The sequence below is a fragment of the Phyllobates terribilis genome, unplaced genomic scaffold (assembly GCF_046119375.1).
Source record: "Phyllobates terribilis strain yellow unplaced genomic scaffold, ASM4611937v1 Scaffold_10__3_contigs__length_209671492, whole genome shotgun sequence".
Lineage (NCBI taxonomy): Eukaryota > Metazoa > Chordata > Amphibia > Anura > Dendrobatidae > Phyllobates > Phyllobates terribilis.
This window is the reverse complement of record NW_027362770.1, coordinates 152,027,261-152,042,779: the sequence shown is the minus strand read 5'-3', so window position 1 is coordinate 152,042,779 and position 15,519 is coordinate 152,027,261. Positions and strand designations below refer to the sequence as shown.

At 41.1% G+C, this 15,519-nt stretch overlaps 1 protein-coding gene across 2 annotated transcripts in view; it reads left to right on the top strand.

Moving 5' to 3' along the window:
• The window catches only part of TSPAN9 (tetraspanin 9), a 692,453-nt gene that overhangs the window by 36,721 nt on the left and 640,213 nt on the right, over window positions 1-15,519 (top strand). The window contains exon 1 of one of the 2 annotated variants that reach the window (XM_073649939.1): window positions 7,189-7,257. The exons of the other annotated variant lie outside the window; for it this stretch is intronic. The gene's annotated coding sequence lies outside the window, so the exon portion shown is untranslated. Of the gene's footprint in view, window positions 1-7,188; window positions 7,258-15,519 lie in introns of those variants that run through there. 2 annotated transcript variants of the gene reach the window in all.

Genomic DNA, 15,519 nt, shown 5'->3' with positions numbered 1-15,519 from the left:
TTCATTTCATTGAAATGTCTATGGAGAGTTTGTACTGACACTCATGCACAATGAGCCAGCAGGACAGCTTGAATTTCTTTGAAACTTGATTGGGGCAGCTTGTTCACCTTCCGACCTATCCTGTGTTGTTACCTTTCATCAATTTTTTTCTGCCGTCCACGTCCACTGAGGTTAGCTTGCTACAGTGTCATGAGTTGTAAACTTCTTGATTATGTTGCACACTGTGAACAAAGGAACATTAAGATCTCTGAGATGAACTTGTAACCTTGAGATTGTTGACATTTTTCAACAATTTTGGTTCTCAAGTCCACAGACAGTTCTCTTCTCCTTTTTCTGTTCTCCATGCTTAGAGTGGCACACTCAGACAAATAATGCAAAGATTGAGTCAACTTGTCTCCTTTTTATCTGGTTTCAGGTGTGATTTTTATAATGACCACACCTGTTACTTGCCACAGGTGAGTTTGAATGAGAATCACATGCTTAAAACAAAGTTGCTTACCCACAATTTTGGAAAGGTGCCAACAATTTCATCCAGCCCATTTTTGGGGTTTTGTGTGAAATTACGTCCAACACTAGCCACAGATTTTCAATGATGTTCAGATCAGGGGACTGTGAGGGCCATTGTAAAACCTTCAGCTGGCGCCTTTTGAGGTTGTATATTGTGGATTGTAACTTGTGTTTAGGATCATTACCCATTTGTAGAAGCCATCCTCTTTTCAACTTCAGCTTTTTACAGATGGTGTTATGTTTGCATCAAGAATTTGTTGAAATTTCATTGAATCCATTTTTCCCTCTACCCGTGAAATGTTCCCCGTGCCATTAGCTGCAAGATAGCCCCAAAGCATGATTGATCCACCCTCATGCTTAATGGTTGGTGAGATGTTCTTTTCCTGAAATTCTGGGCGCTTTTTTCTCCACACATTCCTTTGATCATTGTGGCCAAAGAGTTGTATTTTAGCTTGTTTCCAAAATGCATCCGGCTTGTTTAGATGTTCTTTTGCATACTTCTGATGCTGAATTTTATGGTGAGGACACAGGAGAGGTTTTCTTCTGATGACTCTTCCATGAATGCCATATTTGTGCAGGTGTCTCTGAACAGTAGAACAATCTACCACAACTCCAGAGTCTGCTAAATCATTCTGAAGGTCTTTTACAGTCAAAGGGGGTTCTGATTTGCCTCTCTAGCAATCCTAAGAGCAGCTCTCACTGAAATTTTGCTTGGTCTTCCAGACCTTATGTTGACCTCCTCTGTTCCTATTACATGCCATTTCTTAATTACATTTTGAACTGAGGAAAGTGCAACTAGAAAACGCTTTGCTATCTTCTTATAGCCTTCTCCTGCTTTGTGGGCCTCCACCATTTTCATTTTCAGAGTGCTAGGCAGCTGCTTAGAAGAACCCATGGCAGGTTAGAGGAGGCTGGGTTTTTATAAAGCTGGGAAATTTACATCACCTGGCCTTTCCTAACGATGATAGTGACCAAGCCATAACCCTAATAGGCTAATTAAGGTCTGAAATCTTAATCAAAGTTCACGTGACATAACATTGCTGGAAAGGCGTCGGCCCCTGAGGTGAGTACATGCTGTTTTTATTTTACATGGGGGAATATGTTAATTGAGAAGTTGTTGTCCAAGTAATGGACAACCCACTTAAGTGCCATGTGAATGGGAAGAAACAGTCTCCTAACTCTTCCTCTTCCCACTCAGACGGCACATGACTGCTGCAACCAATCGATAACCACTGATTGGTTGCTGTGGTCATGTAGCATTCCCCTGCTGTAAAAATAAGTGAGGAGATCACTAGGGGACATGGACAACAGGGCCAGTTGTTGAGTATTTTTGTTTTCATTTTAAGATCACTACGTACCTAATTTTTTCAGTAACATAAAGTAGTGAACACTTCCTTTAAGGATGGACACCTCTGAATAATGTTATACCAAGCAAAAGCCCGAATTCAGCAACCGATAGTCAAGAATGTTTTATCGAGCTGCGGAATATGGTTTTTATGATGGCAAATCGGACTAATTTTACAAGGTCCACTGAAAAAAGAATATCTTTAAAGGGAACCTGACCGCTCATATGGGCAGCTTATATTAGACACTGGCTGTATTATTTCAGCCATATATGTTTAACTTTGGAACTCTGCGATCGGGGACCAAACCTTCTTCTCCTCACCCGCTACCTGTATTGACAAGTCTCTCTCTATACGTGCTCCAGGGGGAGACCTGTCACTCAAGAAGAACAGGTAGAAGGAAGCCGCCAGGGACCCACCTTTCCGACTAGTCACTGATGCAATTTGGTCCCCTGCAGCTTTTATAGTATTTTTGCAGTGTTTCAGAGTCAAACCATGGATTGGATAGCATGTATAATCTGTCAGCTTCCCTTTAAGGCCTGATACAATATCAGCCAAAGGCAGACAATAGCAGAAAAAATCCTTTGATAGGATTATTCTTGGTCATCCTTTAGTATCCCATACAGATACTTGGTATGAAAGATGTCCACTGCTCTACTGAAATCATACACTCGTATAGCTTTGGTGACCAAGGAAGGTGATGGCATAATCCTAAAAATTGGAAAGTCGTACAGAAGGTTATCCTTTATCTATGACTGCCTTTAAGCTTGACTTCAATCATCCCTTAATTATAATTACCTAAGTGGTCTTTGATGTAGTAGACCTCTTAGAGGTTCTTCTGGCTTGATGACTCAAGAACATGTGCCACCAGTGCGGTGGGCATCAGGGCTGTACTTTGTGGAGCTTTTCATCTTTGACTGCTACTGTGCCGGTCCCAGTTAACCAAAAAAGATACTCACAAGATGACTTTGTGCATTGTATTGTAATTTTCATTCCACATTATCACTAAAGGCTTCCTACACCCCACCACGTTCAAGGCAAGGGATATGGTTACTTTGATGTAGTCAAAAGATAATTAATTGTCTCGTTATTCACCCCGGCCACATCCTCTGTTTGCTAAATTCCTTATGCAAATGAGAATCTTGATTTTTTTTTCTCTCTCTTTCTTTTGGATCTTTAAATGGATGCTATCAAAAAGCCAAAAACCATGTGTGTTGGGGAGTGATATCATTTTGCAAGCTCGGATAATTATCACTGTTGATATTACAATGATCCGCTCCCCTTTAATTAACTTCGCTGATTGGAGTCATTCGTAAACTCTTGTATGTGCATTTGAAGCTGTAATGATAAGAAAGAAAATGTTTGTCCTGCTCATTTAAAGGATTTAAAGAACTTCTAAATCCAAATTACTAGCGAAATTACAGAATATAAAGGTCTCGGGCACACCATGGTATTGTGGCTATGGGCCACCTTCGAGATGTACCAATCCAGAATTATAGCCCCCAAAGAGGAGTATATGGTGCCCAACTATACTTCTGATTTCATGCAGATGCTTGATTATTCTCTGTATTAAAAAATACCTTCATAAGGTTTCGTGCTATATGGTGGAACATGTAGCGCTAAAAGGGGTTGTCCTATGAAGACCACCGCTGTCCATATGACCTAATAGAAAACAATGACGACATCGTAACAAGAGGAACCCATGAGCCAGAACAAGAATTGCTGAAAGGGCAGCTCCCATTCTGGCAGCCATGTAATAATACACTTCCCCAGCAGCAAATACCTGGCTGGTCATGGCTATTTGTCAGAGGTGCATGAAATATTATGATCGCCCTGGGGGTCGCATTCTATCACAGGGTTTATGCTTCTCAATCCAAGGCAACAAAAATTAGGCACAGAGACCCTGATTTCAGTGGTGTATCACTTACCGGGCTTCTTGCTGTAGTTTTGATAATTTCACTTGTATTTTCTGCAGCTCTGCTAGTCCTCTCATTGATGAGCTCTGCCAAGCCCCATCCTTACAATTGATTGACTGCTTTCTGTCTACACTGTATATTGGACAATAGCTGCCAATCAATGTTAGAGAGCTAATGAGAACTACGTAGGTGGAGCTCATCACTGAGAAGACTAACAGAGCTGCAGCGTTTTCTCAAAAGCCTAGTAAGTGACCCAGCTTTAGGATCAGGAAATCTGCCCCTACATTATTATTCTCTTAGATGGGGCAGCAAAAAAACTAGTGACAGATTCTCTAAGGCTTTGTAGTACAGAGTTACAATGACTTGTTATATCTCTGTAGGGTCTCTGCTCACATGACTTCACTGGGAACATGAGACCTAAGGATCTGTTTAGAAAATGTGAAGGTCTAGACACTCGTTGATGTGCATTCCTAAATCTCTGATTCATGGTCACTCTTGTCATCATAATACCAGAGAATCCAATGGTGAGGCCCAAGCTCTGACATAATAGTGGAACCAAAGGGTCTAGTAGAAGACAACCCCATTTGGAGTTGACTTAGCTGCCAATCATCTATCACTAGGGTATGTTCTCTGAGGAGTGATTAAAAAACCCCATTACCAATAATGCAATATGTCCTGTATATGCAATGATTACAAGAAAGTTCACAATGAAATGAAAGGTGAATATGTGCATGTTCTTTATGTCTTTATGGGCAGAGAACAGGACCTTATTGGACCCAAGGAACTCTAATCCAATAGAAATATGGTTCCTAAATATATCTGCAGGGCAAGGTAGATTTCCTTCTTCGAGCTTAGGAAACTGTTCAGCTTCCCATAAACATGAGATAAATGTCAATGGAAATGGTCCATTTTGAATACTTCGGCCCATCAACATTTGGGAATTATATGGGAACGATCGTTTATGATGGTCGATGGAAGAATATTGAACATCAAAAATGTGATATGCTAAGCTGGTCATTCGCATAAGATAAGTATCGCCTGGAATGAGGACCATCAGTTTACACTAAGCATTCCGACCATCGACATACCCTAGGCCATTTCAGACGTCCATGATCATCGGTCCAATCTTGGATATCAATGCCTGAACTGACCGCGTGTCTGCTGAACCGAGCGTGACACCCTTATGGAAATATATGAAGCTGTCATGCAGTGATGGCCTTAAATACAAAATCCCCAAAAAATAATAATGGAATTTATTTTTTTACCATTTCACTCAACTTTAAATGTTTTCTCTCTTTTTCTATACACTATATAGTAAGATGAATGGTGTAATTTAAAATGAAAAATTGTCTAGGAGGAAAGGTTTTATGGTAAACATGTTGGTTGTCACCAAGGATGCTTAGGTGTACACTAAAAAATGGCTGAGTAAAATTGGGGCATGCTGGGCTGTCAATATTGTGTATGGGATAGCCCAGCCACCCAACCAGGGAATGGGGCTCGCTGGCTATCCACATGCTAATTTAGGAGTTCCCACCAGCCCAATCAGGTGTCACCTTTCTGGGTGATTGCCTGGCTATTTAGCTGGCTGGCAATGGTCAGACCATTGCCACTCATAGTTTTGCTCGGAGGTGTGTGTATCTTGTGCTTTTGTATTCTGCTGTTCTGATCTTATGCTACCTGACTTCGGACTTTGCCTTTTGACTATTTGTTTGCCTAGCCTCTTTGTCTTGATCTGCTACCGTTTTGAACTTCTGAATTTAGTCTGTGTTTTCTCTTTTGTCTTGCCTTTCTACCTTTGACGTACACTCTTGATATTTGACTCTGGACTTCTTGACTTCCCTGTCTCACTGCTTGTCCGTGAGAAGTGCCGATAGACAGCGTCATTTTGCACTTCATATACATCAAGAAATGGGTGACTGTTGACTGTTCGTTTGCCTAGCCCCTTTGTCTTGATTTGCTACCATTTTGAACTTCTGAATTTAGTCCGTGATCTGTTTTCTCTTTTGTCTTGCCCCTCTGCCTTTGACATATACTCTTGATATATGACTATGGACGTCTTGACTTCCCTGCCTCACTGCTTGTCTGTAAGAAGTGACGATAGCCAGTGTTATTTTGCACTTCATATACATCAAGAAATGGGTGACTGTTGACTGTTCGTTTGCCTAGCCCCTTTGTCTTCATCTGCTACCATTTTGAACTTCTGAATTTAATCTGTGACCTGTTTTCTCTTTTGTCTTGCCCCTCTGCCTTTGACGTACACTCTTGATATATGACTATGGACGTCTTGACTTCCCTGCCTCACTGCTTGTCCATGAGAAGTGACGATAGCCAGTGTTATTTTGCACTTCATATACATCAAGAAATGGGTGACTGTTGACTGTTCGTTTGCCTAGCCCCTTTGTCTTGATCTGCTACCATTTTGAACTTCTGAATTTAGTCTGTGACCTGTTTTCTCATTTGTCTTGCCCTTCTGCCTTTGACGTACACTCTTGATATATGACTATGGGCGTCTTGACTTCCCTGCCTCACTGCTTGTCCGTGAGAAGTGACGATAGCCAGTGTTATTTTGCACTTCATATACATCAAGAAATGGATGACGCTTGGTCAAGGGATTCGCATGTCCATGCAGAGTTTTTGTCTTGTATCTTGACCCTCTTTGATGGCTACAAGATCTGTCCCCTTATGGTCAGTTGCACACTGTTGAAGACCACCAGTTCTACAACTGTAGCAAGTAACAATAATTTTAGCCCCATTCTGTTTCTCGATCTATCATACATAGATACATACATACATACATTATGCAGGATGTTTGGCGGGATGCTCTGTATAATCACACTCTATACCCACCACTTTCTAGTCTCCAGTGACATTAAAGAGGCTTAACATTTCATGGAGAACAGAAATCCATTCTAATGATATTCTGAAGCTTTTTTTTTTCCTCTTTCTGGGCTACTAGCAAATCTTGCTTGTCATTTGAAATGATACTAAAAATAAGAATCCTTGGGTCGTCTTCATCTATTCTTCTTACAGCTGAACGCAATCATTTAATTTGGCTAATTTCCCAAAAGACATTACAATGCAGAATCAGATTGCAAGTTTCTTTTTTTGTCATATTTTTGCACTTCTTCTATTTAAAGTCTCATTATAATCTCACAATGAAGATATCTTTATAACATACAGTACTTGGAAAAAACGATGAAAGATGGAAACCATAAGGCTACACTTAAAAGGGTACACTGCTACACTTTGAAAGGGTTGTCCACTACTTTGGCAGCCCCTTCTCAATCAGCATGTTTGCCCCCAGTAAAATAATAACACCTATATGCACATCCGATTCTGGCTCTGTTCCTGGGCATCGTGTTGACATTGAAGAGGAAGTGGGTGGCCAACTGCAGTTCTCACTTCCTCTTGATTCGTCCGAAGTCGGAAAGAATGAAGCTAGCACTGATAGCAATGTCACACGATCGTCAAGAAAGCAACTGCCTACACCGGTGAGCATAAGTGTTGTTATTTCACTGGAGGCTAACACATTGATTGAGAAGGGGTTGTCCGAGTAATGGACAACACCTTTAAAATAATTTCTTGGGGGTTGTCAAGGTCTCTAGAACTAGAAGCATTGGAGGGGCAGCTGCTGTTTGATATCACTGATTGAGATTGTTTATTCATATAGACCTATACTTACCAACAGAACTAAAAATTTTGGACATTTAAACCCCACCCTCAGGAATGACCTCCAAACATTAAAGGGGTTGTCCGGCGAACAAAGTACATTTGAATTAATAGATAATTAGATTGGTTAAAAAAAATATTCCTGTGCTGAGGTAATCTTATAAATGTGCCCCTGTAATGTACTATGCAATGGCTGTGTCCGACCATGCAGAGCTGCTCCACTTCATTGTCGCCACATACCACAGCTCCTGGCAGGAGCGGACATATCATTGCCAGGTGCAACCTGTGCAGTTGCACAAGAGGTAGAGGAGTCCTTTTCCACCTCAAAAACATGTGGAATTGTGCATTATGATGACCTATTATGGTGCAGAGGGTCCATATTTTGTTCTTGCACAGGGGTCTTCTTCTGTCCATGTGCACCAGTGGGCGATAGCCTAAGTCACTTATGATAAGTAAGTATACAGAAAAAATAGCAGGGGCTCACAGATGCTGCTTTCTGAGGTAACACATTTCCCTGCTTGTTTTACCATAGTAGTGAATGTTTCTGTTGTGTCACCAGTCCTGTGAGTTAATTATAAATCACGTGACTGATGTAGAAGCTCTAGCAGCCACTGATCTTTAATGTCACTGACTTGATTTTTGATGATCTCAGAGAGCTAGAGACGCAACAGAAAAAATCACTCCTGTGATAAAACAGGCAGGAATATATGTTACCTCAGGCAAGGAAATTTGTTACCTCAAAAAGTAGCAGCATTGAGCCCCTGCTGTTTCATCTGTATACTTATTTATCATAAGTGACTTATGCTATTTCTCCTGGCCAGGAAATGTGGTATCTGCTGACCATAAACTGGAGCAGCTCTGCACGGCAAAACACAGCCATTACACAGCAGGTGCACATTTATAAAATGATCTCAGTACAGGAACATTTTTATTTAACACATCCAATTATGGAACTTATAATTATTCCAAGATCTATTAATTAAAATGCACTTTGCTAGTGGGGAAAACCCTTTTTATCAGTGCCCAATTTTGGGTGAGGTTTTGCGAACCTTAGTTCTTTAGCGGTCAAATTTACAGACTGCTTGGCAAAATTAAGGACTGATGGCAATTATGTAGGTTTTGTCTTTAAAAATCACCTTACACATCAGATAAACGGTTGTGATATCTGCTAAGGGAAATTAAAGCTGGCCATACCCATTAGACACATAGATAGAACTGTCATTCAGCAGATGGCTGTCTCTCTAAACTCCCTTGTGCAAAGCAACATTCAGCCAAGCGTTCTTGTGTTCTCTATGAGAGATCCACTGTTAGAATAATTTGGCTTATTTTCCGGCCATACAAAAGGATTGGGTGATTGAATTCCAACCACTGATACTTATGTCTCCCAACATGATTTATTGGGGGACAGTTGAAAGGCCCCCATTCATGTTAGATGGCTGGCTGATCCTGAAATTGGTGGGTTCACTGACTTTTATTATGTGTATGGGGATCTTACCATTTATAGGGACGAGGCTCCAGATGATCCTCCTTGTAGGCCAATGCTCTGGCACAATAATAAACCTCAATGGTTCTGCAGAAGACATTTCAGTTTGAAGCATCTGGCAGCGGCCTATCTTCCAATTTGAAGCTCACTTTGGATCCATTCATTGGCCACAAGAGTCTGTGATAACACAAAGTTGAGAAGACACTTAAATGTAGACGTCAAAATGTTTTGTATGGATGGAGGATGGCCTTCAGAATAATTTCACTGGTAGGTCAAAATAACTCCATGTGATGCTGCGCTAGATTAAATGTCTTATTTTCAAACTCTGCTTGCAGAAAAACAGGAGACCTTTTAAACTCTTGGAAGAGTTGGCAAATCTTCCTCATTTTACAGAAGCCTTTTCAGAAAGCAGCGATCCACAAATGTTTTCTGTTAATGGTGCTGGTGTGCCACATAGTTAGACTCAACTCTAGACTCTAGTGTACTTTTGGGGGTGGGTAATATTAGTGGAAGAGGGGGTGGTCTTCAAAAAACTTATTAAGGGGACTGGGAAGGGTTGTGGAAAAGGGCGCAGACTGCAAAAAAGGGGAAAAAAGGATTAAGGCCCCTACACACATTAGACTAAAATTGGCCACACTTGAGTGCTCCTGTGTATCGAGGAGTCTTGGAAGATAATTCTAGGCCAAACTAACAGTTGGCTGGAAGCCATCTAATATGTATTGGACTCTAGTTGGTACCAAAAGATAAACGACAACAGAAGTGTTTGATTGCTGCTCATCGCCCTCTTTTTATGGCAGTATGCATGCCCGGCTGAGTATGGAGAGTTTAACCTACAGATATGGGCATCTTAAAACTGCACTATAAGACCTCAGTCAGACGTCTATTTTTCTAACGTACAAGAAAAACGGCCTGATTATTTTGATCAGCGTTTGATCCAAGTGTGATCAGTTTTTCTCTCACGTGGAGAAAAAAAAGTATCTCCATCTTCTCCTTTCTGATAGTCCATGAAAATTGGACCACGCTCGGATGTCATCCAAGTGTGGTCCGATTTATTCACGAAGCCATAGACTTGCATTGCCGATTATGATCCAACCCTCGGATCAAAATCGGACATGTGTCCATGATTTTCCACGAAAACTCATGGACATGAGAATGGCCCCATAGACAATCACAGGAACGAGGGTTATCCATGAAAACCACGGATGCCACTCACACACAGAAAACGGATGTCTGAATGAGGCCTTAATCAAATACATGGGAGATTCCTACAAAAATCAATGAAAATTGGGCTGGATCGGACACCTTTTTTCTTATGTGTATTGTATAAGGATCAGAAAAAAAGTTTCTACTCTGAGGGACTTTTAAGGACCAGGAGCTGAGGAGGGAGCTGAGAGTTGGTGTCGTACGGGGATGGAGCAGGTTGCATTGAGGTCACCGAAACCTTCCTGGTTTCCTAACAGTTGTCTGTATTTAGTGTGTGGCCGGGAGATGGTGATTTGCACTGGGTGACAGCTGGAAATACATTGCATGAAGACTGGACTATTTTTAGTAGCTACTGTACTTGTAACGCAGAGCAAATGCTGAATGATACATCTGTAATAATAGTTCTCGAGTATTTCATGACATTACCTAACAGTTATAACAGTTTTTGGCATTGGGGGTTCTGTGCCTACAAGATCCATGAAGGATATGACAATTTTATGGTATACTAGCTGTACTACCCAGCTTCGCCCGGGTTAATAACTGCTGTTACCAAAATAGAATGTGTTAACAAAAATTTATTCTCCACACAAAAACCACAAAACAAATAGATAGAAAGTTCATTGGCTCTTGAGAAAGCAGTTCTTGTTCTCTTGTCTGCAAGCCTCGCTTCCCTCTCCTCAAAAAGTTCATTGGCCCTTGAGGAAACAGCTCTTGTTTTCATGTCTGCAAGCCTCGCTTCCCTCTCCTCAGAAAGTTCATTGGCCCTTGAGGAAGCAGCTCTTGTTTTCATGTCTGCAAGCCTCGCTTCCCTCTCCTCAGAAAATTCATTGGCTCTTGAGGAAGCAGCTCTTGTTTTCATGTCTGCAAGCCTCGTTTCCCTCTCCTCAGAAAGTTCATTGGCCCTTGAGGAAGCAGCACTTGTTTTCATGTCTGCAAGCCTCGCTTCCCTGTCCTCAGAAAGTTCATTGGCTCTTGAGGAAGCAGCTCTTGTTTTCATGTCTGCAAGCCTCGCTTCCCTCTCCTCAGAAAGTTCATTGGCCCTTGAGGAAGCAGCTCTTGTTCTCTTGTCTGCAAGCCTCGCTTCTCTCTGCTCAGAAAGTGCATTGGCTCTTGAGGAAGCAGCTGCTGCTCTCATGTGTGTCAGCCTTGTTTCTCGGTCTTCACATTTTTCATTGGCCCGTAATGCAGCTTTCCTTTTCGCATCAGCTGACATTCGTGCCATGAAATTCCTTTTCTTATGAGGCATTATTGTGGTAAAAATAGTCTGTAACTGGCAGTTTCTATATCCTCTCACATAGAAGTAATGTGACTGACATCAGCCTTTCCACCAACACACCCTAACTGACATCTTATTACCTTACACAAGCTTTGTTATACTGAGAATGTCCTTTGTTGCCTATATTAACCAATCACATCTCAGATTAATTAACTGTAGCAAAATAGAAGCTGAGCTGTGATTGGTTGCTATTGGCAGCCTGATAAATCTTTGTGAGATGCGTTTTGTGTGTGCTGAGGGTGGTATATGTGTTCAAGCACGTGGTAGTGTGTGGCGCATTTTGTGTGTGTGTTCATATCCCCGTGTGTTTTGAGTATGAGTATCCCATGTCGGGGCCCCACCTTAGCAACTGTACGGTATATACTCTTTGGCGCCATCGCTCTCATTCTTTAATTCTCCCTTGTTCACATGTGGCAGATGTCAATTTGCCTCCAACACTTTTCCTTTCACTTTTTCCCCATTATGTAGATAGGGGCAAAATTGTTTGGTGAATTGGAACGCGCGGGGTTACAATTTCGCCTCACAACATAGCCTATGACGCTCTCGGGATCCAGACGTGTGACTGTGCAAAATTTTATGGCTGTAGCTGCGACGGTGCAGATGCCAATCCCAGACATACACACATACATACATACACACACACATTCAGCTTTATATATTAGATTTTGCAGTATGTAGGAGAGTGAGATGAGCGAATCCTTTGATATGAGCATTCACCAGATTTGACAATTTTTTCCAAAAGTATTACAATGCCTCCGATTGCTCTGAAAAGATGCATGTAACACTCTGAGGTCTCCTAGGACTGTATCCAGCCCCTTCCAAACTTTTTAACACAAACACAGCTTTAGTAACATCAAAGTGACCTCTGCCTATGGGTAAAAGGATGGTAGATATTAATACAGTGACTCTCCTTTCTCTGTCCCTATTAAATAAATTTGTATTATTCCTTTTCCCGTTGCACACTAATCTTCTTCACTGCTGTGCTGTTACACACTACCTGTACAGCTTCTTCAGTGTTTATGGCTTTCTCTTCCCATCTCTATGACTGAGCTGTGAGCTGTGACGTCCTATCACTATCCAGGTTCACCAAAAGGTGGCTGCTGCATTCCCTGAATCAGCTTTTATACAGGCTGTGCTATACTGTGTGATGTGTTTAGGCTTCCTGGCATTATTGAGAAGCCCGACTGGTCACGCCACAGGTCATGTGAGTTGTTTCTGTCTGATGCAATCTTCTGAAATAAGTAGATGATTTTCGCAAATCACATATTGTTGGAGATTTGTCGGGTTCATAGAATTTCTAAAAATTCTATATAAATTTGTTTTTGCATTGAATTAATTCACTCATCTATAGTGAGCAGGGGTAGATCCCACTTAATTATAATGGGTTTTTCAGGTTCCAAAAACATCTTTAGGAAATTACCCAGAATTAGGAAAAAAAAAAAGGCCGCAACCCTAAACAAGCCACAAAAATAGCCCCCCCACCCCCCAAAAAAACAAAAAAGATATAGCTAATATGTGATCAATGAATGGTGCAGTGGTGCACATTCAAAGGGTGAGAGATGGGACCATTGTTCTAGTGATGATATTTATGACCCGTTCTATTTAATCAGCAAAAATAAACTTTCCCATATATTTCCCATTTACGGTTATGAACAAAGAAGTGGTACTTTGTGATGTTTTGATCTATTTTTTTGGGTGAAAATTTACTTAAGTTTGGAGCAATCATCTAGACTCAAAACTTTTTGTTTGAAGACGAAACCCTCCAGGGAAAAAAAGAGTATCTGTGGATGAAGACTACAAAAAAATTACATCAATATTCTATTTTCCAGAACCTAAGTGGCTAGCTGAACAAGGGTTTGGCCAATCGCCCAGCCAGTAGCTCTCTCTCAATTCCTCCATACGCAGGTGAACCAACTCTGCTGAGATAGCAGTTGCCGGACTCCTCACAAAACCAAAAGAATTCGCAGTCCGAAATCAGATATGCCTTATCCTTATCTACTTCAAAATCATCTGTCAAGGGAGAGTCAAGAGGGCCTCATACACATTAGACCATTATTGCACAACCTTTGGACCAAGGGTGGCCCGCAATACCATACTGTGTGGCCTTCAGCTATCTCTGACTCCTCTTTGTTTATGAACACCTCATCTTGACTCCATTTTTCTGAAGTTCCAGAAAGGGAACCCACACTTAGAATACCCCTTCAAATTTTAGGTGGCCTTGAGAGTAGTAAAATCACAAAATTTGGCAACGTGGACCAAAAAAGGTTGTGAACCTCTGCTTTAGATTGTTGGACAAGCCTGCCGATATTGGTGGATTTGGCCAACATTAGTTTAATGTGTATGGGGATTGGGAGATCCCAAGATCTCCATGTCTGCTTCATCAGGGGAATGAGACCATTAGCATCTGAACAGTTCTTCTTTCTTCTCTGTATATTAGGAGTATTTCTTGCTGGGTGCAATTTTTGCCAAAAATTTTATAACATTTCTGCAGAAGGGTTGCTGTTTTTCTAAAACTATTTTGCCAAAAGATGCTAAAAAATCTCCCCACAAAATGTCTGCAAAGTGTGAAAATAGCCTTATTCAGGGGGTTACTAAATGTAGATTCTAAAGGTGTCAGTGGAGGAGATGCAGTTGACCATAAAACATAACATCTGCTTCATTCAAACCATGTAATTTTAAGGGATCCAGAGCGAAACATCTCAGGTATTTCCCTTAACAAAAATAGTAAAAAAAACATAAAAAATAATACATAGAACTATAAAAAGTAGTGTTGGTATAGTAAAATAGAATAATTAAAACTGTGATTTTATCAAAACTGGAGCACGCAACCAAGCAAGGAACACATCGCTGGAATCAGGGTCTCTGTCTCTACATTATGCTGCTCTCAGATTAGGTGGCAAAAATCTTGTAGCAGATTCCCTTAAAGCACCCTCAGTAACAGCTCCCTTGACACCCCCATTACTAAGTCCTATTATTTGCTAATTACAGTATTACAGGGCCCACTAATCGTTGGAATATTTTTCAAATTGTCCTTTTTAGAGGTCTGAAGGTATTTTAGCATCATTATGATCCCAACCATAAATGGAGGTTTTCTGGCGTTTTCACGAGCTTCTTTTCCATTAGTTGATCTGACTTTGGAACAGTCTGCACATTCCATACAAGCTTTCCGTCTCTACCTTTTCTTGTACTAGCCCAGACCTGCTGGAAGATGATGAGTAATAATAAATAGACAAATCCATACATCGCGCTTCTACCTGGGTCATTAACACTTTTAAGCGAGCACCACCCTTGTTTGAAGCTAAGATGAAAGCTGTGTACTAGAAACTGGATGGGTCGGCATATTCATAATGGTGAAAACTAACACAGTCTACAGAAAACCTTCTCTACCACTCAGTTGGGTATTGTAGCGTTTTGCTGGGATTCTTAGAATGTCTCAACTTCTTCTCAACTATTGCTCTGGACACAATGTGTGACATTGAGCCTTTACTGACCAAAACATTCTTTTGTTAGCTAGTCAGCTCATTCAGGACCTGAGTGAAGATGAAAGGATTGTCCACTTTGGACAGTACCTTCTTGTAAGAAGAGCCCATCATTGATAAGTTGAGTATCCTACTGATGATACCCCCTAGGATTAGATGGAAATTGTGGAGGAACCCATGTCTTTTGCATCCTGGTACCATCTCTTCCTCAGGTAAATGATGCACACACACACACACCCAACGTTCCATATGAGGTAAAAGCAAATCAGACCAAACCATTGTCTCCCATTGCGCCATGGTCAGTCCTGATGCTGATGTACCCATTAAAGACCCTTAGAGCAGTGGGCTTTCTGATCGGTCTGCATCTATTAAGACTCGTACATTCAACTCCAGTTCCTCAAGTTCTGAGACTTTTCCATTATAGCCAGCACTGACTTTTCAACAAAAAACAGATGGACTAACCCTCACTACCCATGCACATCAATGAAACTTGTAGGTTCACTGGTTGTGCTACTGTTGTTCTACCTTTTGAATACTTTTGGAAGGTACTAACTAGAAATGAATGAATCTGTGAATCCAATTTTGCCTCCAATTGTAAAAAAAAAATCCCCAAATCCTAATTTTTTTGTTATTTGATTCATGC